Source organism: Diabrotica undecimpunctata, chromosome 4, assembly GCF_040954645.1.
Source record: "Diabrotica undecimpunctata isolate CICGRU chromosome 4, icDiaUnde3, whole genome shotgun sequence".
In the NCBI taxonomy this organism is placed as follows: domain Eukaryota; kingdom Metazoa; phylum Arthropoda; class Insecta; order Coleoptera; family Chrysomelidae; genus Diabrotica; species Diabrotica undecimpunctata.
In genome coordinates this window covers 110,270,789-110,294,703 of record NC_092806.1, presented here as the reverse complement: position 1 = coordinate 110,294,703, position 23,915 = coordinate 110,270,789, and the positions used below count along the sequence as shown (strand labels likewise).

At 32.3% G+C, this 23,915-nt stretch overlaps 1 protein-coding gene across 2 annotated transcripts in view; it reads left to right on the top strand.

The window, feature by feature from the left end:
- The window catches only part of Sox102F (transcription factor Sox102F), a 445,538-nt gene that overhangs the window by 71,518 nt on the left and 350,105 nt on the right, over positions 1 to 23,915 (top strand). Inside the window, exon 1 of one of the 2 annotated variants that reach the window (XM_072530011.1) lies at positions 3,966 to 3,974. The exons of the other annotated variant lie outside the window; for it this stretch is intronic. The gene's annotated coding sequence lies outside the window, so the exon portion shown is untranslated. Of the gene's footprint in view, positions 1 to 3,965; positions 3,975 to 23,915 lie in introns of those variants that run through there. 2 annotated transcript variants of the gene reach the window in all.

Sequence of the window (23,915 nt, the reverse complement as noted above, 5' to 3'; positions counted from 1 at the left end):
CTAACCCTCCTGACGGTCAGAGTCGTGGTAATTTTACTATGGAGTGGTCTAAAGAAGTTCTGTTAGAATTTTTATCGTTGTATAAATTACTCAACTTACTAAAATTTTTACCACTAACACTGGTGGTGTACAACAAACTAAACTAAACCCTCGATATTCCAGGGGAAACGCACTATCGGAATGGGCCGACCATATTTTGGGGTAGGTCGAGTAAATTTATCAAATGTAAATAGTGATTAATTTGTGCCAACAAGAAGAATAAACAGAGGCAGATCTGGAAGATCGTTTAGAGATAAATAAATAATAAAGCTAAAAGACGAAGATTGTCGTAAATATAATGCTAGAAAGCCCGGTTCTATCGTCCCAGTCTCCTGGTCTTAGATCTTTCTCTGACATTGCCTTTTGGACTCCACATAGCAGTGTTGTTTTCGGTCTTCCTTGTTTTTTATTTGCTCAGGTGGTTGCCAATCCAATATTACCTTCGGTAGGTGCTGGTCTGACATTCTCTGTACCTACGTGTCTATACCAAATAAGCTGTTTTTGCTGTATTTTTTCTATGATGGTGGTTGTTCTGTCCATGATTTGTCTTATTCTTTCATTTATTACGTGTATCATTCTGGATGTACCTGCTGATCTGAGCCCAAAATTCATTTCCAAAACAGAGAGTATTTGTTCCGTTTTCTTAATGATTTGCTATGTTTCGCATCCGTAAAATGCAACGCTTTTAAAATGCTGTTATATAGCTGTATCATTTTCTGTTTAGAGATAGTTTTTGCCCAGAGTACTGAGATTTGAACGCCCATTATTTTTTCCCTTTTATGATTCATTCTTCGATTACTGTTTTAGTGCATCCATTTGAAGTGTTCAGTGCTTGTCACGAATTGCAAATTTTTCTGGTCCTGTCCGTGAGATACAACGCAGAATAGATTTGGGTTGGGCTGCTTTGGGAAAATTGCGGGGGGTATTTAAGAATAATATACCCATACATCTGAAACCAAAATATATGAATAATGCGTGTTACCGGTAAAGACACACGGAGCGGAGACATTAATGTTTAGAGACTGTTATAAAAAAAAAGATAGCGGAGTAGCCCGGAGAACCATGGAAAAAGTCATGCTTCATCATCATAATTGGCTCGACAATAATTTGTGGATCTTGGTCTACTCGCAAAGAAGTCGCCTCTCCGTCGATCCATAGTAACTTCCCTTCATCTTCTGACCCTTCAAATCTTAGGGTCTTCTCCCACATCCATCTTCTACTCGGTCGTCCTCTACTTCTTCTATCCTCTGGGTTTGAGAATGTTAATCTCTTCCTGTACCCATTATCGAAATGCCTAACAATGTTTTCAAACAGTTTTAGCTACTGCAACTTAATAAATTTCACAATATCTGGATATATGTATAGCTGGTATATTTCAAAGTGACATCTTCGACGCCATAGTCCATTTACATTTACGGTCACATAAACAATTCGAATTATTTTTCTCCCAAAGATACAAGTAGTCCCTCGTCGTTTTGGGATAAAGTCCATGTTTCAGCCCCATATATTAAAACCAGTCTTATTAAGGTCTAGTAAATGTTAAGCTTTACAAATCATTAAACAACAGAATACTCAATAACACCATCAGACAAAAATTAAAAGTCAAAGACATAGTAAAACATGTAACTTCAATGAAATAGAGATAAGCACGTCATGTGACGAGAACATCGAATGACAGATAAACTAGAAGAATATTAGAATGGCGACCACGACGAGCACACAAACGTAGCATAAGTCGACCACCAGCGTTGGAGCAACGTGATAAAAAGAATTGCTGGAAACTGTATGATCACAGCCCAGAATCGAGAGACATTGAAGAGCTTAGAAAAGACCTATATTCAACAGTAGGTAGTAGTAGCTACATAAATAATGTGATGCGATATATGTGAATTTAAACTTTCGTAAAAAACGAAGAAAACGATTTTTCAAAGAGTGAACGCCGTAAGTTATTTGCTAGGAGATTGGCCCTTTCAAAAGTCAGCTTGTCTTATGAAATATTCGATATGGGTAACAAATTTACCTTTAAATAAAAACAAAAGTCCAAGCAGGGATTAATCGGCATCAAACAAAGTAAAACGAGTTGCGTCTGATAAAAAAGTAATGGCTAAGTGTTTTGTGTATTCCAAAGTAATTTTTTCAATTATTGTACCTTTCAAACAATAAAAACTCAACTTTTTTCGACCACTTTATTCAATGTTTCATAAATAATTGGATTCTTATTTTAGATTGCTTTTCTAGAAGATCTCCCAAGTTTCGCATTTTTTCAAATTTGATGATGTAGAAGTTGAAAGAGTCCAAATCTGTCGAATTGGGAAGATATTAGAAAGATTTATACTTTGTAAAAACCCTCAATTTTAACACTTGTAATCATGTTGGTGACGAATAATTCCAAGAAGTTGTTTCTTCAAGAAACGTTCCACAATAACTATATTATCGTTTGGAAGGTACACTATTACAACAGTTACTTTCCGGTCGATGCAATTATCTGTGCTCTCTTCCTAACAGTCACTTGCTTCTACCGGCTGCTGAATAAGAAAAAAGATTAAATGGCATACATGAAAAAATCTACAAGAAAAAGATTGAAAACAATTTATATTGTTTGTGTAATATTTAATTAATTAAGTGATGGATTCGACCGTTACTTGATGGAAATTAATTTTATCAACACTGTAAACTTTTGTTTTCAACACTTACACAAAATTTATTTTAAATTATTATCACTATAGCTGATTCGGGCTTCGGCCAGACTGCCTTTTTCAAGTGATCTATTTTTGGTATTTGTTTACACTTTATAGTCTTTAACTGAATAAGTTGAGGAGGGGGGAACTGTTTGTCCCAAGTTGGTCATTCAGAATTATGTCTGTGTTTTTTAATTTGTTGATTTTGATAGATTCTAATAGAGATAGATTAAGGCCTCCATTAAAAGAATGATTATGATCTAGAAGGTAAAGTGCGTACGTAGAGTCTGCTTTTCTATTATTAAAAGCCCTTTTATGTTCTGCTATACGTTTCATAAAAGTTCTACCAGTTTGACCGATGTAAGTTTTTGGGTAGTCGCAATATTTAAGTTTGTATACACCGCTGTGTAATTGCTTTTTCTTTTGGCTCTTGTTGTTCTTAATATATTTGCCTAAGTTGCTGTTTGTTCTAAAAGCTGGCGTTATTCCTTTCTTTTTTATATGTTTGGCTATATTTATGTATTTATTTAATTTCTACAATCAATATATTATTTATTTCAGCTGTAACTTCAGTTCTGTCTGCTATCTATTTGAGAAACCATAAGCTGTATTTCAAAATATTCTTCCTCTTTTGTGTAAACATGGTTTGTGGAAATGGTAGAAGACAGAAAAACTTATGGTATTTTCGGATTCATATAAAAATTAGAAAAAAAATGATTAAAAAATTATGTTGGTCATGAATTATTAATGTTTAATCAACCATGCAATAAAATTCGGCAAATATATACCGCACAAACGTCTTTTCATCTATTGCATATTTCCTCTTATCAAAAAAGCTAATAAATTAGGATTTTATGACAGAGTTACACTTCCAATACCGCTGTCAACATCTGCCTATCGAAAATGACTTACAAAATTTTACGTTTAACGGATGTGGACCACTTTTGAAAATGTAAAACTCGAAACCCGGTGTTTATAAATGGTAACCAGATGTGTGTTGTCTTTTGTTTCAACCAAAAATCCGAACTTCGTTTTCTAGTCATCCATCCATGCACTCACATATCTATTGTAGATTCCATATGGTCGGGTATCACTTTACATTTTTTCTCGCTGGACGAAATTTGGCTTTATGTTGATTTATGAGTATTGGGTCATTTGGAATAAGCATTTGTTTTTTAATGGGATATGAAATCCAGCCTGTTTCTTTTAACAGATTTTCTGAAGGAGTCGTGATTGTTTCAGCTGGATTATACCGGGGTGAGTACTTCTTAAATTAAAAGTTATTTTTCTATTTATTAGATCAGATACTATAATAATATAATATCCATTTAATATAGATAAAGAAAAACTTCATCTTTCAGAAATCAAGCTTTTTATTAAGTTTTGAACCAACTTAATTTTCAAAATATATTTTGAGATTTTACATTTTTAATTAATTTTGAAGGTGGCTTTGCAAGAAATCCAGAGCAATGTATTTATTGATAATTATAACAAAACGCATCTATCTCAACTAAAAAACCTTAATATATTAAGTCACGATAAACGAGCAAGTGATACTGCGGACAGAGATGAATTAAACGAAGAAAAAAAGATCATATTACAGAAATAGATGAAAAGGTAAAGGAAAAACGCTTAAAAGCAGATAAATTAATCAAGAAAAACATGGTTGACAGATGAGATTCCGAATATGATGAGAAAGAAGAAAGCCAAAAATGACCCGAACAGATAAAGCACATAAATATAACAACACGAAGGAAAATCAGAGAAGCGAAAGAAAAAGAAGTTGTGGAAAGATGCGAAAAAATTGAGACTGTCACAATGTACATACGAAAGTTGAAGAACTTACAGGTGGAGCAAGATGGAGCAATTAAATCCATATCAATCACCATTCACCCACCAATTCCAATGCTAAGCGGCATTCCAACACCAGACTTTCGTCAACTAAAAAGTTAGTACAAAAAAATTATCAACCACAGAACACTATTAATACACAATTGTGCTGAAGACGCAAGCAAAAATCGACTAAGTTCTAGAAAATCTTTAAAAACTACTTCCAAATTCAACATAACTAACAAATGGATCGATGAACCGCCTGAATCCCAATCCAATATCTTGGATTTAACTTAAACCTGGCCTAAACACCACTTTAAACCTGGTGTACATTCACATCAGGACACGGTTTATTTGCAGACCTAATGGAGTAAACTGCTACCTCCATTCATGTGATGCCCAAACCATTTAACAGACAATGGAAGCGTGTCACTAGCGATCATACGAAGACAGTCCCCAAGCTTTCCTGTTTTTGACGCTAGAGTCGATAGTTTTTATTTAAATAACCTCAATATTTGTTTGTAAATTTAACTAAATGTTTGCTTTGTATACAGTAAATATTAATTTTTCTTATTTGAGATACTTTTAAATTTATCAAAATAATATACGCTAATATACCAGGCTATGTATTTTCGGTCATCTCATACACTAAGAAGCTACATCTTCTTCGTGTTCTTCTAGTGTCATGCAGGAATGTACTTGTACATTTGATCTGGCATTTGATCGTGTACCTAACCCCGTCCTTTAATTAAAATAAAGCAAGAAGTACCGTGCTCTAGATAAAAACTATCAACTTCCTTTTGGGGATTTTATGAATTCCTTCTGTCAAAACAGTCAGATCAACAGATTATATGCGTTTCAACTTTAGTGTTTATTGTGTAGAATTGATTATCATAGACATTTATTTCCTTGGTATCCTCAGCTAACTGCATAAAATTAGGTCGACGAACCTGGTTTTAGGGCTGCCATTGTAGCCTATTCAATCCTTCTTCAGACTTTTTGTCGACACGTAGTTCTTCTTCGGCGATCGGCTTAGGAACCAGGATTGCCCAGCACTCCTCAGTTCTTGATGTTTAATGTAACTTTAAGGTCAACACTTTAGTTCTCTGAACGGTGTGCCAGCACAAGCTATGATTTGGGAAGTTCTTCTGCCTTAACAGCTTCTACTCCATTTTTCAATTTATAATTTAACTAAGCCGCCACCGTGTCTAGGAGGGCAACACAATCTTTTGACATGAAATTTCTGGTTTGCTCTTTTTATAATTTTCTCGTCGTGAGTTCTCTTGGCGGATACAGTTTGTTTAACATCCTGTATCACAGTTCTCCTTCGAGACGGAAATTGAAGTTTCCGTGGTATGACTACCTTATCAACATCTTGCTTGTTCATATGTTCATGGTCTTGAGATTCCTTCTTTAAGCACTGGATAAGCATTACTGAAATACCTCGAGTATCTCGGTGCTTCTGTAAGAGTACTAGAATCCCAAGCATGCCTCTATGTTAAAATATTATTAGAAAAGAAAAAAAATATACTAGAATAACCTTTGTTGAGAAAACATATGTTAAAAGTTTTTCCAAAAATAGAATTCTAAAAGATAAAGAGTTCTATTTTTTATTATCTATCTAGACCATTACATTCTGTACTTTTACTTATTTCAAGACGATAAGATAACTTAATTTTACAGAAAATGAAAGCAGGAAATTAAAGTGTGTTTCTTAAGTTATATTATTAGTTACTTTAAAACAATAATAATCAAAAATATTTATTCTTTACTGTAACCTAATAATTAATAAAACATAAAACTGGTAAATGAATTCCACGCGGCTTGTTTTGCAAAATTGATAATAATAATCCATTTTCGAAAAATACCAGGTTAACTGCTGGTTTCAACGAGAGATCAGATTAACAGTTTGCAAAAAATAAAGAATAATAACACAGTTTTGTTCTTTTATATTAACAAATTATATGTCGCGATATGGATAACGTTATAGAGCTTGTAAAACAGAAAAAGCATTCATTATCCATATTACATCAGCCGACATTAACACGGTACTTCTGGTACTACTTTTCAATATCCCGCGGCGGTTTCAATCTGGATCTTAATAATTATCGAACTGTGCAGAATATGACTCACATTATTCGGCAGATTACTAATAATTTCGATGGTGCAGAATATTGGACATATATCGAATATGCAAAAAAAACATAGATTAATAGAAATTACCTTACAAAATTGTTGGACACTTAATTGAATGTTCTTCTCTGCAATAAGGCCTTTAGCTCTGCAGTTTTTGCAACTGTAATCATTTTGTTGGTTTAGCCTCAAGACAGAGGGATACAAATAATAAAAAATATGACAGTTCATAACATAATCCATGGAAATTAATATTACAACAATATTTATTACTATGTTATAATAACAGATTAAAATTTTACGGGTTGCTAAAAAGGCGAATCATTTAGATTTATAATAGATTCTTAGATAATTTCTGCAATCAAGTAGTTCTGCTAACAATTTTTGAATTAAATGGGTATGAGACAATTCTCTCCTTTTTTTCTCTCTAATTTTTAACCCAAACCCTAGGGCGTTTTTCTAGGCTTCTTTTTCATTGTTTTGCGGTATTCTATTGGGAGACAACAGGAAACTTCGGAGTCAGAGCAAGACATATTATTGCAAATCCCATTAAAATACCACTGTTTTCCTCGCTAGTCTATCAGCACCAACGAGCCTCGAGTAAAACCGAGTTTCTTTGAAACCGTGGTATAGACTTGATTACCTCCTTTTTAGAATTAGTTAAAAATCATCATAAAAATTTCTTCGAATTCCCAGAAACCGGAGTAGGTGCACACCACCTTTCGAATCCAACTGAAGAACTTGCACTTTCTTCTAGGAGGCAATATATAAGCACTACTTATGCAACCACAGTTATGTCAAATCAAAGTAATCCAGACTTTTTTCATGGAAGCCGGCTGTTATAAACCAGTCGTACTGCAGCCAGTTGGCTTAGTGGACATCTTCCATTCTATGATAATATGTTTGTAAAGTATTGTACTGCACATTCTTTGTACATGAACGAAGCAGACTAACTGTCTTTTGTTTCATCGGTTATTATGTGATGACCTTACTTTCATGATCTCTCTGATTCTTGTATTTGTCACCCTCTCCATCTTTGACTTACCTGCTGCTCTTCTCCAGAAGTCCGTTTCTTTAGCTTGGAACATTTTTATATTTTTTTCTTTAAGGGGTTTTTGAAGTGATTATGCTTTTTAGGGCAGGGTGCAGTTTTTAAAAGGGAGAAAATTCCCCATTTGAGAACACGACTGTTCGATCAATGTGTATTGCCAGTAATAACATATGGTGCGCAAACTGGGACACTAACAAAACAAATAGTAAGCAACATCGAAGGAAAATGGAGGGAAAATGGTAGAAGTTACTCTGATAAAGAGACTTAGAAATGAATAACTCTAAGAGAGAGAACAAAAATAACTGATGTAATAGAAATAATCACAAAGCTAAAATGGGATTACAGAGAACACATTGCAAGACTAAAAGATGACAGATTTAATACAAAAATCAGAAAATGGAGACCTTGAGATGCAAAAAGAAGAAGTTATCCATAAAAGATTGCAAAACTAAAGAAGAAAAAAAATAAAAGACGGAAATGATAAACAGCAACGTTGTTTAAGATCTTTTGTTACTCTGGATCCTTTGCTTACTTTATTTCCCTGTTTAATGTTCTTTGTGTTGACTTAATGAGAAAACTGGAAGCTTTGGAGATGTGGCTTCTTAGGAGAATTTTGAAGATACCATGGACCGATCATGTTACGAACGAAATGGTGTTGCACAGAATGGGAAGAGACAGAATACTTTTGACCACCATTAAAAGGCGAAAGACAGCATATTTGGGCACATACTTAGAAATGATAAGTACGAGTTGTTGCAGCTAATTATGAAGGGTAAAATCGAAGGAAAAAGGGGTCCTGGTAGACGACAAATATCCTGGCTGTAAAATATTCGCGACTGGACCGGTTTAAACACACAGACGCTCTTATGAAAAGCAGAAGATAGAGACGAATTTGCAATTGTTATAGCCAAACTTCATTAGTGGGAGACGGCACTAGAAGAAGAAGAAGAATGTTTTTTGGTGAGGCGTTGTAGGTTGTTTTAACAGCTTTTATTGATTCTATATATGTTATTTTCTTTTTTCATCGCTCCCCATATTTTAGTCATCAAGACACTATCATACGCTGTATTTTTTTACATCTACAAATAAGAAGGATCAGATAGGAGATATATCAAAGTGCATTAGAAAAAGTCATATGTTCAACATCGAATGAACGATTCAGATGATTATCATAAGTGGCGTTACAGCCATAGTTAACCCTCGATCTTCCCCAGTCTTTTTCGCCAATCGTTTCTGTTCTTTGCCGGCCGTTGACAGTTTGCTGCGCCTATCTTCCTCGCGTCCTCATACACACCATCGCTCCATCTCAGTATCGGTCTACCCCTACTCCAATTTCCTACTGGTGCCGCTATTAGGGTTCGTCTGGGTGGATTATTTTCATTTGATCTCTCTGAACGATTCAGTTGATAGTTCTTATTGTCAATTAAAACTGTTTCCTCAGTTGTGGTTGTTGGTCCATGTTGTGAAAACTTTGATCAATTTATAGAAATCTGAAAGTTGATGCAAAACTGAGATATTCCAGTAGTATAAATTTTCTTAAAAAGTTTCCATCAATATTTTTAATGAATTCTTGGCAATTGTAGCAAATCCTAAATCCTACTTATTTCAGAAAATGTATACCATTGTAAAGCTTGAGTTTGTAAGATTAGTCTTTTAATTCTACCTGAGACCTGCAGACTTCATGTAAATAGTAATATTATCGTGCAGCCTGAATTTATTTAAGTTAGAGCATGTAGCTTGACGAAGGCCAGGAATAACTAGGAGAAGTATGGGACGAATGTCTAAGAAGGAGTACCAAATAAGTAATTAATGAGCCCAAGGACATTGGATGGTCATATAGGACAGGAAATGAACATGAGGCATAATTAAAAGTCATATGTTCAATCTTAAATGAACGAAGTATCAGAAGAAAGTTTGTACTTTCAATAGATACTATTTCCTCATTTGCGTTTTTTGCCAATGAATTAGAAACTTTTACTGATTTATAGGAATCTGAATGTTACAGCCAAACTAAGCTATTCCAGTTGGATGAATTTCCTTAAAAAATTTTCCATTAAACTAATTAATGCGCGATAAATGTTTGTTTTCATTTTTTGAAAAAGAGAAACATACTAACGCACACATTATTTCGTTGTGCCATTTAATTTATATAAATAGACATCATCGACTGATTTATATTAATTTAATTGATTCTATTTCGGAAAATTGAAATAGCAATTTCGTTTGACATTAATAAATAAAAACGAAATCCTACATTTGTGGCATATTTCAAAACAAATAGACACACATTTATTTTCCTACAGTTATAATTGATGATTTTATGTGTCTTGATAACTAATGAATTACAAGAGAGGTTGTAACCTCGTTGAAATTACCAAAATATTGGGAATGATGAAAGACATGATTGTTTTTATTATTAATAACGGATACCTGAGTCGCTTGACGTTAACTGAAGAAACAGCCAAATAAAATAAAATTGAAAGTCCTTTCTTTCAAAATTCAGAAAACCCTTTTAAGTCCTTTGAAAGGTATGTCCTTTTAACTTCTCTCTATTGTATAAGGATTAAGAGTATTTGGAGCTATTTGATTATTCATATAACAAACACTAATTCCTAAGATATGAATAATATCGCATCTCCAGGTCCGTATTTTATTAAATTATTTATATATAGGTACAGTATAACCTCGATATAACGGACTACTTGGGGGAGGGGGTGTCCGTTAAAGCCGAAAGTCCGTTATATAAAAATATGGTTAAAATAAATCAAAATACTTTTTTTTGAAAATATATATGTACACTGTAATTAGATATATATAAAAAATACAACATACAAACAAAATTCTATTTAAGTAATTGTCTTCGGACATTCGACGTGAAGTGACGTTGCTGTGGATATCGACGCGCTTGCTGTTGGTAATCCCGTTTTGAACAAGTTTCGTTTGCACTTTCCATGTTTGCTGTTTTTCTATGATCAACTCCCTAAAAACAGTTTAACTATTGGATGTATAATCAATCAATGTTGTTAGATCGTCGAGATGCGATCTTACCTCTGATAACTTCATTTTTAACAGTCTTGTTTTGTCGTCTTGTTTGCTATCTTTACTTCCGTCCTCATTTTTAAGGTTCATAACTTCATCTGCTATTTTACTTTCAGTCATGATGTTATATCCAGGGTCACCTTCATCTACTTCTAGCGATTGTAAAACATCTTCCTCAGCTACATGTTCTCCGGCATTATTATGTATTGTCCTACAGAAATTAGTAACTTTCAACCCTTCTAAATCTATGTCTGCATCTTGGCCATCAAACAAATTCTTCCAACCATTTTTTAATGTTTGCTCTTTCACCTCCTCCCATGCTTCAGCAAAATTAAAAATTGTTGATTTTAAATTGTAAGACCTTAAGTTTTGCAAAGTACGTTGCGCTCTTGTATCTTCTGCATTATATCCATCCTACAATACAACCATTATTTCGTCTAAAAACTTTCTGCGATATATTCGTTTGGCTGCCAAAATTATTCCCAGATCCATGGGTTAAATAAGCGATGTTGTATTTTTTGGCAAAAACATACACCTGAAGTTTCCATCTTCTGAACGTAGAATATTTTCAGAGGGGTGAGCAGGAGCGTTGTCTAAAAGCAATAAACATTTCACCTCTTCTGACGGTATTCCCAATTTCTTCTCTTGAAATTTTCTCACTGAAGGTACAATTTCTTTGAAAAACCAATTTTTGAAAATATCTGAGGTGAACCATGCCTTCTTAGAGCTATAGTATGAAAGGGGCATATGATGCATTATGTCTTTTAAAACTCTAGGTTTGCGAGATTTGCCAACCACTACAGGTGTCAATCTATGCGATCCATCAGCGTTAGCACAAAGCAGTGCCAAGATCCTGTCCTTGCTGATTTTTCTTCCAGAATCCGATTTTTCATATTTGGAGGCTTGTGCGCTTTCAGGCAAAGTACTCCATAACAAACCAGTTTCTTCAACATTGTAAATCTGAGATTCTAATAGCATTTCGTTACTTACTTGCTATATTTGATACTAATTTTTGCCTAAAAGGTTCTGTTTCTTCTTTTGGTGCAGTTGAAGCTTCACCCTAAATTCTTTTATTCATGATTCCGTGCCTTTTACGAAAGCGCCAGAGCCATCCATCACTTGCTCTGAATGGTATGTTCATATGATTTGCTAATTTAATTGCAGCAAATTTCAATTCGACTGCTCGGACCAGGATCCCACATTCATTCGTGTTCCAAGATTGCTATGCTCTCCTACATCACACATGAATGCAAATTTGTTTTTTTTATGTCCGAAAGTTTGCTTTTTTATGCCATATTGGTTACATATATGAGACGCATGTGTAATATTAACAGTATGTGTTTATTTTTTTTTTACATTTGACCGGAGTTTTTGTCCGTTATATGCGAAGTCCGTTAAATAAAGGTCCGTTATATCGAGGTTTTACTGTACTATATATTTTTTTCAAGTTCAATATAATTATATTTCCTAGAAGAAAGAAGATTCTGACACTACCTAATAAAGACGAAATATGTCATATTCTTAGTATCAACGAAGACACTGATCTATAACTTGCCTATGAATGGATGTTTCTTAGTGTTGTTGTTGTATAAACTTATATACATTTTTTATAACACTGACTTAGTTCTGTTTTTCCTTACTTAAAACTGAACGTGTTGTATTATTATCTATACGCTCATAAGCTAAGCTATTTTTTTTACTTCCATATCTTTTGTAAGGTAAACCGCGTGCAAAGTTTTTTTTATGGATATTTGCTTATTTTAATTAATTTGTAAATGAACTGATGATGTGTATGAATTAATACACAAAACTTTTTCAATATAAGGATAAAGTAGCCGATATCCTTTCTTTTATTCTCCAACGTTGAACGAGAACCCTGCACTATCGTAGTGAACTACATTTAGTATATAAATGCCAGGAAAAGAAATGTCATTAATTTAAATAAAGAGGTTCATTTTTAGTCGAATAACTGAAGTTTCCTATTTCGATAGATACTACATTTAAGACCAATTAGCCTAAAGCCCGATCGGTGGATTTCATAAATTAAAAAGCTAAGTATGTGTTTGCATCAGGTTCCCAAACAAATAAAAGCTCATTTATTTTCGTAGCTACCAATCTCGTAATCAGAATTAATGAATTTGAATTTCTCAGTGTCCATTTAGCCGAAGAAGCTGTGGGAGACTTATCTATGACAAGCCAACATTGAAGAATCAAAATGCGCTATGTATCAAACGCTTTAACTATCTGAAATGTCACTTAAAGAGGAAGTCCCCGCGTTTTATTAATATCTCGGTTCAGATGTAAATAAAGACATCAAATTTGTTCTTCTCAGGTGCGTTGTCACAAAAAAAGACACCTCTTTTGTCGTTCTCGCTCTCAAGCCGACACGATCAAAGAAAATAATTTTACTAATATTAATCACGTACGGATTAGAAAATATTGAAGTGATTATTTAAATGAAGATTGAAGTTCTTTGCGATAATGAAACTCTGTAAGAGATTAAGCTTAAAAGAGAGGTTTTATATCTTCCACATCACAGGTCTAGTTAGTTTTTCAGCATTAGCATAACGATTTAACAGTTAAATAGATTTTCGAGAAGATGCAATTATTAAATTAGTAGACACGGACTGGCACAATTAGACTCAGCAGTCAAAATTTCCAAAACTGAACGGACACTAACCAAAATATTATTTATGTATCTAATGTATCGTTAATAACTCTACCGAAGAGAATTCTATCTAGTTCTGTTTGTTTTTAATACAATCTTAACAGAGTATATTATTTTCCTTAATAAACATGGTAGATTAGGAATTCTCGATGAAAAATTCATGTAATCTTTGATACTGTTTATAACAATCACATTTCAATGGTGAAGTTGTTTAGTCTCAAAATCCATATTTTCATTTGTTTTAATCCAAATGAGCATGATCGAGTGAAAGCTAAGTACCGTTCAACTCCTGGTATCCGTGGATTAGTTGTTCCATGTAAAGATCGGAGAGCTGTCATATTTATACATAATTGTTATGGAATACTATGCGTTTATTTCTTCTCCGGACTAACTCTTTGTTTTGGAATTAAACAGAATATATTGACATGTATAAATTTATTATATTAGAGGATGAAAATTACACTCTGCTTGTTCTTTCTTAAAACTATGAATATATAAGTTCTGTTATCTACAATTATTTAACGATGTTTCTGGATGGATTTGAGTACAAGAGATTGGACTCAAATATTAATATTAAAATAGCAAATACGGATAGCTTATCGAACAAAGAAATAAGAGAAATAAATTATTATTATTCCATAGATACGAAGTATTAGGTAAATAAACTAGCGAAACTTATTTATTCTAAATAGGAAAATATTTATGAAGAGTATTGATTCTGATTTCTAACAGCAAATAATTATTAGTGATTATACATGAGAACTTTTCATAATTGTAAATAACATATACCAGGTGACTAAAAACTATATAGAAATACATAGATACTTTAATTATCTTACATGTGAGTAGGTAGGTACATTACACCTCCTTTTGTAAGAATGAAAATAATTGTAAAATGAATTTTCATTTAAATGGTATAAAACATTTGTATACATTATTATTTTATTTTAACACATTTAAATAGTTTCTTTTAGTCTCGATAGTCTTTCACTTCGTCTTATCGGTGTAGTCTCTGTGAAACTAGTCTCTTCACACTTTTTGGATTCACTATAATTATTGTCTTTATTATGTTTACAATCTATACTTAAATCTGTCTCATGTACATGTTTTCGTTTACTTTGACATATATTTAGTGTTAAACAATTTGTAATTTGTTGACAACTATGTGACGGATTTCTACGAAATCGTCGGTAAAAATATTTAATTATCCTGTATAAAATATAAAGTAACATACATTTTATCAAAAATAAGATTGCATAAGTGAAATAAGAACTATTTTTTATTGTGTCTGAAAAATTAATATTTGTTTCTGAGGTCATTTTCTCTAAATTATCTAGTTTATGGCTTGCTAAATTTAATGCATCTCGATCGAGATTATTTAATTGTAAGGGAACAAGGTGTAATTTGGATTCATTATTTATCTTAATATCATCACAACAGACTTCTGGAAGGGATAAATCTGGAATGATAGACTGAAAATTACTTTCTTTTGGATTTGAGACAGATATCAAAATAGTTGATCCGGTGTAAGTTTTGCAATTATTCGAAGTAGAAAAAATACCTGTGTTTGAAAGAACAATAGATATTGGCGTACTAGTCTGACAGCTTAAAGTTAAATCTGTTGGTTTGGGTAAAACATATATCCAAGAATTTGGTTTGTTTAATTTATGCCAAATTTCATATTCTGTTTGAATTATACGAGTATCGCAACTAGATGGTATGTTTGTTATTGAAGTTAACAATTCAGTTTCACAAATTGGATTAGTGTGTGTAAATCGGAAAGTATCAGGATTTTTGCAAATAAGTTTTTCTTCATCTAATGAATAACAGTCTTCTAATGTATCAATAGTAACATAAATGTTTCTATTTTCTGAAAGAACAAGATATTTGACAGATGGAAGAATAAAGGTAAGTCTCTTTAATGTTGGATGAATTATAGGAAGAGATATTAGTTTAAAAAGAGAATAAGGAGTATTACTAACCAAAGGTATACTAACCGTAATTAAAATCTTGTTATCAAAATATATATATTTAAGTAAAATGATATCGAAATATTTATGAGCATAATCGATAGTCAATGGAAATGGATAAGTCGATGTACTAGGTAAATGCGTTACCGTTTTAGATAATTCTTGAATTAGTTGCTCAGGTGTTATAACAGAAGGATGAAGGTTATTATTTCTTGCAAATAGAATAACGTTTATTAAAGTAGAATATTCTTGTTGTAATTCTGTTATAAAGAAAGTTAGTAAGGTAAAATGTTCTTCAATTTTTTGTTTTAAATCTAAATTAAAATATTTATTATTCATTTTATCTGTGTAATTGGTAATTGATTCAAAATTTTTATCAAAAATCACTTTGTTTCGGTCTAGATTTGTAATAGAGTTATTAAAATTTGCAATCGTGGCTTTTACTACATGAATTTGTTGTTTTAGTAAATCAAGAAGATGATTTTCGTTACTTTCAGCTTTGTTAATAGCATTATTGAAATTTTCAGCATCATCACTGTCTAAGGTACCGAATAAGGTCCTGAAAACAGATCCAATTGCATTAAATAGAGCGCGTTTTGGTCTAAAATGTTCATGCAGAATTATGTTTTTTAAAGTTTGTTCATCTTGAAAGAGTCTAGGTATGATTTGTCCTAAGAGTTTTAGTGAAGTATCGCATAATCGTAATTCAATAAGAACTGGTTTGTTTTGACACAGTCTTAATGTTTTTTGATAGGTGAGATCTACAAAATTTAATTTGTCTGTAAAAGGTTGTAAAGGAATATGACTTAATATGTTCCAATGAGTTTCAATAAATTGAACATTTTTTATGTGTTCGTAATAGATTCCAGGTGATTTGTTGATAGGAGTATTGGTATATTTCTTGTGAATTTGTTCACTATTTGTCAGCCATATTATTGCATACCTGAAACAAAAGCATGTTTCAATCTATTCATGTGAACTTTTATTGGTTTTTTATTTACTAAAATTGTGCAATTGACAGGAGAATTTATCTCTAGAATTTTATAAGGTCCATTATAATTTTGTGTAAGTTTTTTGGTTTGACCCTTCTTTGTTTGCTCATTTTGGAGATATACTAATTGTCCTTCTAAGAAAACGGTGTCATTAATCTTTTGGTCATAATATTTTTTACTGACTACTTTAGATTCTAATAGATTCGTTTTTGCTAACTCATGAGATTTTCTAAGCTTAAGTGTTAAATTATCTAAATAATCTTCATATGTATATTTGAGTTCTACTGGTCGTATTATACTGCTAGGTAGATTAGGTGTATATCCAAATATTAGTTCATATGGTGTGAATTTGGTTGAAGTATGATTAGTTGTATTATATGAAAACATAGCAAAATCTAGCCATTCGTCCCAATCGGATTGATCAGCTTTAATATAATGTTTAAGGTAGTCTGCTAAAGTAGCGTGACTCCTTTCTAATGCAGCATTTGATTCTGGATGATAAGCAGTACAATTTATATGTCTGATTTTAAAAAGCTTGGCGATTTGAGAAAATAATTTGGAAGTAAAATCTCGGCCTTGATCAGTAACTATTATATCGGGTTTTCCAAACTTGCAAATAAATCCACGAACCAGATTTTCAGCGATAGTCTTGGTTTCATGATTCGGAATTGCATAAGCTTGAGAAAATTTTGTTAAGTCATCTTGTAATGTTAATATGAACTTATTACCTGACTCGGTTAAAGGTAAAGGACCTACTATATCTAAAAATATTTTTTCTAATGGATTTGAGCTTGTTGTTGTTATCTCCATGGGCTTTACGAATTTTTTTCTAACGAGTTTATTTTTCTGACAAGATTCACAGGTTTTTATAAAGTTTTTAATATCATTTTTCATATTATTCCATTTGAAATGTTTTTTTATACGATTGTATGTCCGATGAAAACCAGAGTGTCCAGCCGTAGGACTAGTGTGATTCTCTTGTAATATTGTAGTTATTTCCTCAGGTTCAGGATTTGTTAGTATATCATGATAAATGATAATAGATATATCAGTTTTTCTAAAAATAAATCTAATCATAGATCTAATTTTTCCCCAACTTAATTTATCGTAGCTAAAAGTTATTCTGGGTAGGCAAATTTTTAATATTTTATCGTTTAATAACCAGTCTCTTAATTTTATTAGGGAATTAAATATATCTTCATAAGAGGTATTGTCCCAATAATTATTTTTTATAAATATGTAATAAAAGTTTTTATTTTGATCAGAAATATATATAATGTCATTTAGTCTTGGATTTTTGGCTTTCAATTTTTCTATATGACTGAATTGTTTATTTATTTGTTTCTGAACGATCTCATTAAAATTTAAATCTACGGAAACAAACAATGCTAAATTTTGTGAAAATGATGTAATCTTTTCATTTGTTTCTTTTATATTATCATTTGTTATTAATATAGTTTCGGATTTAGATAAGAACTGTGAATAAGTGTCATTATTTTCTTTACTCATTTTGTTTATTTGTAAGGTGATTGTTGCCGGGTTTTTGTTTTCTTCGCAAATATTTGTTTCAGATATGGTTAAAGGAGGACGACTTAAACAATCAGCATTTTGATTTAATTTACCTGGTTTATAAATAATTTCATAGCTATATTCTTCTAATGCTAATCTCCACCTAACGAGTCTTGATCCGGGATCTTTTACATTAAATAGCCATGTGAGTGGTTTATGATCCGTATAAATGAAAAATTTATTTCCGTACAAATATGGTCTAAAGTGTTTAACACTCCATACAATTGCAAGTAATTCTTTTTCTGTTGTGCTATAGTTTGATTCCGCTTTGTTCAAGGTACGACTAGCATAAGCAATAGGTAAATCATCTGGTACTTTACCTTGAGAAAGTATGGACCCTATTGCATAATTACTAGCATCCGTTGTTAAGACAAAGGGTTTGGTAAAATCTGGATACTGAAGTATTGGTTCTGAACAAAGTATTGATTTCAGGTTCTCAAATGACTGTTGTTGAATGCTTGTCCAATTAAATTCAACATTTTTCCTCAGCAGTTTTGTTAAAGGTTGTGTTAAAGCACTGAAATTTTTTATAAAGCGTCTATAATAACCAGTGAGACCCAAAAAGCTCTTAATATCTTTTTGTGTTCTGGGTATAGGAAAATCTGTAACAGCACATACCTTTTTTTCGTCCGGTTTGACACCAAATTCAGTTATTAAATGTCCTAAATACATTACTTCGCGACGAAAAAATTCGCACTTATCTGGTTGTATTTTTAAGTTGAATGTAGACAATTTTTCGAATACTTCTTTTAATCTTTTATTATGATTTTCTAATGTATCGGCATGAATGACTATATCGTCGAGATAGACAAAACATCTGTAATTTTGTATTCCTGAGAGGACAGTATTCATTAGCCTTTGAAAAATACTGGGAGCATTTTTTAATCCAAATGGCATTCGTGAATATTGATAATGTCCAGACGGAGTTGAGAAAGCAGTCTTTGGAGAATCCTCAGGATCCATTTTGATCTGGTGAAATCCTGATGTTAAATCTATTGTTGAAAAATATTTTGAATGACCCAATTGGTCTAATATATCGACTATATTCGGAAGTGGAAATGAATCTCCTATAGTAATATCATTTAGTCGTCGATAGTCTATAACAATTCGCCATTTCTTCTTTGCTGAAGCATCGGCCTTTTTTGGCACAACCCAAAGGGGCGAATTCCATGGCGAAGTTGATTCTTCGATAATACCTTGATCTAGCATACCTTTTATTTGAGTTTCGACTTCATGTTTGTGTACTTCAGGATACCTGTATGATTTAGTGCTAATAGGTACATTAGAATTTAAAGGAATTTTGCAAGTTATGGCATTTGTACTGGTAAGTTGATCTCCTTCCAGATAAAAGATATGATTGTACTCCTTGCAAATAGAAATTAAAGATGATTTTTCTTCACTATTTAAATGATCTGTTCTCAAGGCATTTTTTAATTTAGCAATTCTGTTAGAATTCGTATTATCTTTATAAGAAGACATTTTTCGTATATTTGCATTGTTTTGTAAATTTGGAATTTTTTCTATTGCTACTTGAATATCGTTTAATTCAACATCCGTTTCAGTAGTGTTTACGATTGAGGTTAAAAAGAAATCATTTTTTACTTTAACAACACTAGGACATAAAAATACACCTTTAAAGATTTCGCGTTCGGGACATAATCCTTCGCTTAATTCATTATTTATTACTTTAATTTGAACAATTGTTTCAGTTCTTGCGGATAGAATAGTTTTATTACTTCTTGAGTTAGAATTAGAGTTTTGATTTAGTATAAGATCGTCTGAACAGGATTTTTCTTCTGAACAGGATTTTGATTTATGATTTCGTGAAGAGTTACAAGTTTTATTTGTGCATATCTCAGTGGATTTTACACATTTTGGACTTGAATTTTCTTTGGATTTAGAGTTAGATTTAGATTGAATTGGATTGGATAGTAGTTCTTCACTACTTAAGGTTATTTGGATATCATTGGTTTCTAAATAAGAATGATCCTCTATGGATTTAGCATCATAAGGAAATATTTCATCGATATTAGAACTTGTCTCGATATTTTGATCTCTCAGAAATTCGTCATTGTCATTGTTTAATGGAGATTTTATATATTCGATTGAAATAGAACAATTTTTAAAGTTTAATTTATTTTCTTTATAATCAATTTGGCATTTATTTATTTCAAAAAAATCGCTACCTAATATACCGTCGAAATGAAGAGGAAAATCGTCTTCTACGACATAGAAAACATGAGTTTGGACAAAATCTTTTATCTTGAAATTTACGTTACAACTACATATAGTTTTATTTGGATTTAAGACATTTTTATCAATGCCTCGTAGAGTAATAGACTTAGAATAAATTTTTGGAATGTTTAGTATTTTTGAATATTTAATTAAAGAAATATCTGCGCCTGTATCGATTAGAAACTTGCAAGAGGATGGATTAGAATTATTTACTAAGGGTAAATCTACATAGGAAGTGACTGAGAAGTTGATGGTTGTGATACGGCCTGAACTGAACGAACTCCTCGAGAATCGACCGTTGGTTGTCGAGGATTCTGGAAGTTTAAAGAATTTGTTGGATTTTTGTTTTTATTGTTAAATTCGCGTTTTCTACATTCTTCTATAACGTGACCTGGTTTTTTGCAGTATCTGCAAAAACGTTGGGAAGTGTTGGTATTTTCTTTTCTTAAGTTTGGAGGAAAATCAGAATTGGAATTTGAATTTGAAGGTTTATAATTTTGATTTTGAGAATTTGACCTTTGAAGATTTGAATTAGGATATTTTGGGTTTTGAAAACTAGAATTTTGAAGATGTCTAACATTTCTATCTGAATTGTTTTTATATCGACAGTTATTTGAGGAATGGTTATTTCGTTTGCAAATATTACAGAATGGTCTGAAAATTTCTTGTCTTGATAACTGTTCTTGTTCTTCGGCAATTGCTATAGCAACAGCTCTTTCTAAGGAATCTGGATTTCGGGCTTTGATTAAAATAGAGAGGTCTTTGTTTAATCCTCTAATAAAGACATTTAGTGCTTGAGTTTTTAAGAGTTTAGTACATGCATTTCTTGCATCTGGAGATAAGTCTGGATCAAGTGTATTTATTAATTTTATATAGCAATTTTCAACTTTATTTGCAAATGACATTACATTTTCACTGGGCATCTGACGTAAGGAATGTAATTCCAATTGCCACTGACCTTCAGTTCGGCGTTCAGAATAAGCATCTAATAAGAAGTCTTTTAAATCTTTCCATTCGTCAAATGTTCTGTTTCTAGTTATGGCCCTAGCTTTATCGGTTAATTTAGTTTCTATAATGGCTAATAAGATGGGTTTGGATTGCGGATTTACTAAATTGTATGCTTTATCACAATTGTCTATGAATTCGTATAATTTTGATTTTGTACCATCAAATCGAATGAGAAGTTTTTCAGCTATTTCAATTGATACTGACATTTTATTTGAATTAGAAGTAGAAGAATTTGAAAGAGAATTTGAGTCGGGAGAAGGTATTTGTTCGTCAAATAAGTTACTTATATCAGGATATAAAGTAGACATACGTTTACAAGATTTTTAAAATATGAGACAGAATTTAAGATAGAATGTACTTACAAGTAGAATATTGTTGTTGGTCGCATAGTCTATTATTCCACGGGTTCACCTCTACTTCCGATGGAACTACAATTGGGTTATGACTGGAACTGGATTTCGAACTGGATGTACTGGACCCCAATGTAATTAGTTGTAGTGGCGATTTTTCCACACTGACAGTTTTTTTTTGAATGATTCCTCGAAGGAAACAAGTCAATTCAAAAATTCCTCAGCTCTCCTTCTATCAGCAATCAGAGGAACTCTGCTACTAATATCCCACGTTCTGACACCAAATTTTGTTATGGAATACTATGCGTTTATTTCTTCTCCGGACTAACTCTTTGTTTTGGAATTAAACAGAATATATTGACATGTATAAATTTATTATATTAGAGGATGAAAATTACACTCTGCTTGTTCTTTCTTAAAACTATGAATATATAAGTTCTGTTATCTACAATTATTTAACGATGTTTCTGGATGGATTTGAGTACAAGAGATTGGACTCAAATATTAATATTAAAATAGCAAATACGGATAGCTTATCGAACAAAGAAATAAGAGAAATAAATTATTATTATTCCATAGATACGAAGTATTAGGTAAATAAACTAGCGAAACTTATTTATTCTAAATAGGAAAATATTTATGAAGAGTATTGATTCTGATTTCTAACAGCAAATAATTATTAGTGATTATACATGAGAACTTTTCATAATTGTAAATAACATATACCAGGTGACTAAAAACTATATAGAAATACATAGATACTTTAATTATCTTACATGTGAGTAGGTAGGTACATTACATAATGTCCGGTTTATAGCGTCCTGTGCCTTCCGATTCCCAGTCGCCATTCACTTCTATCGGTCCTGTCTCCTGGTCGTAGATCTCTATGTGACATTACCTTTTAAACTCCATCAATCCATGTCGTTTTCGGTTTTTCTCGTTTCCAATCCAATATTACCTTAGGTAGGCGATGGTCTGTCATTCATTATCTATTATAATATGGATTTGTTTTTTTTATGGTTTTTACTGTATACCCTCTATTATGGTGGTTGTTCTGTCCATGATTTGTCTTATTCTTTCAGTTGTTACATGCATCATTCTGGATATACCTGCTGATCTGCCCTAAAAATCCATTTCCAAAACAAGGATTTTGTTCGTTCTTTTAGTGAGTTGCCAGGTTTTGTGTCCATAAAGTACAACGCTTTTAAAAATGCTGTTATATAGCTATATCTTTTTCTGTTCAGAGATAGTTTTTGATCAGAGTAGTGAGTTCAGTACGCCTATTTTTAATTTTCCCTTTTATGATTCGATCTTCGAGTTTTGTGTTACTATGTCCATTTCTTTCCATATTTGCCTCCAAATAGATATATTCGGAACATGGCAACTCCATCTTCTACTAAGCTTAGTTCATCGTTTTCAACTCCTTTTATGCAAATGTATTTCGGTTTTTTTGAGTTAAAACTTTCAGTTCCCATCGCTCGTATTCCTGTATTAATCACTTTGTCATGAATTGCTGATCTTCCTGGTCCTGTGTGATGACTACGTGATCGTTCGCGAAATAAAGCGTAAATAGGGTTTCGTCGTTTAATGATATACCCATTCCAGAAAATAATCTACATTTCTTCAGCGCCTCACTCAGGTAGATTTTGAAGAGTGTTGGAGATAGGCTGCAGCCTTACCTTAGTCCCTTATTTATCCTAAAATTCTTGAATAACTAGTTGTTACTCTTTATTTTTGATCGAAGATCGTTGTAGAATAGTTATCTTGCTTTCAAATGTGTAATATTAATAGATGAGCTTTCCTGTACTTGTCATACTCTACATAGGGGTATTCTATCAGAAGCTCTCGTCAAATCCAAAAACAATAGATGACTTGGTCTATTCCTAACATCTCTTACTTTATTTAGTTGTCTCTTAATTGTCAATATCTTTACCATTGATATGGGTGTATTTCCATCTGGTAAAGACTAGTAAGACTGGTAAGATAGCCTCTAATGATGCCGTTCCTGTTCAGAGCTCTTATGATATTCAGGATCACCTGTCTCCGTAATATAATGATATTAACTATACACGTCTATCCTGTCTACGACGGTAGAGTAGGGAAGTACATTATATGTGAGTATTCCAAGTAGATCCAAGTTACTTAGCCTCATTGGTTCTCAACAGTTCCTCTTCAAATAACCTACGCTCAGCTAACTTTTTCTGAAGGCAACTAGTTTTCTTTTAGAAGTGTTTACAGAAAAGCTCTTTTGGGCACCATTTTTCTATGTAGTTCATTGCATGACGCATCTTACTCGAGGTGGTATAGGAAATCATACTTTGGTGACCTTGGTAATTTGCGCGATATCGTCTGC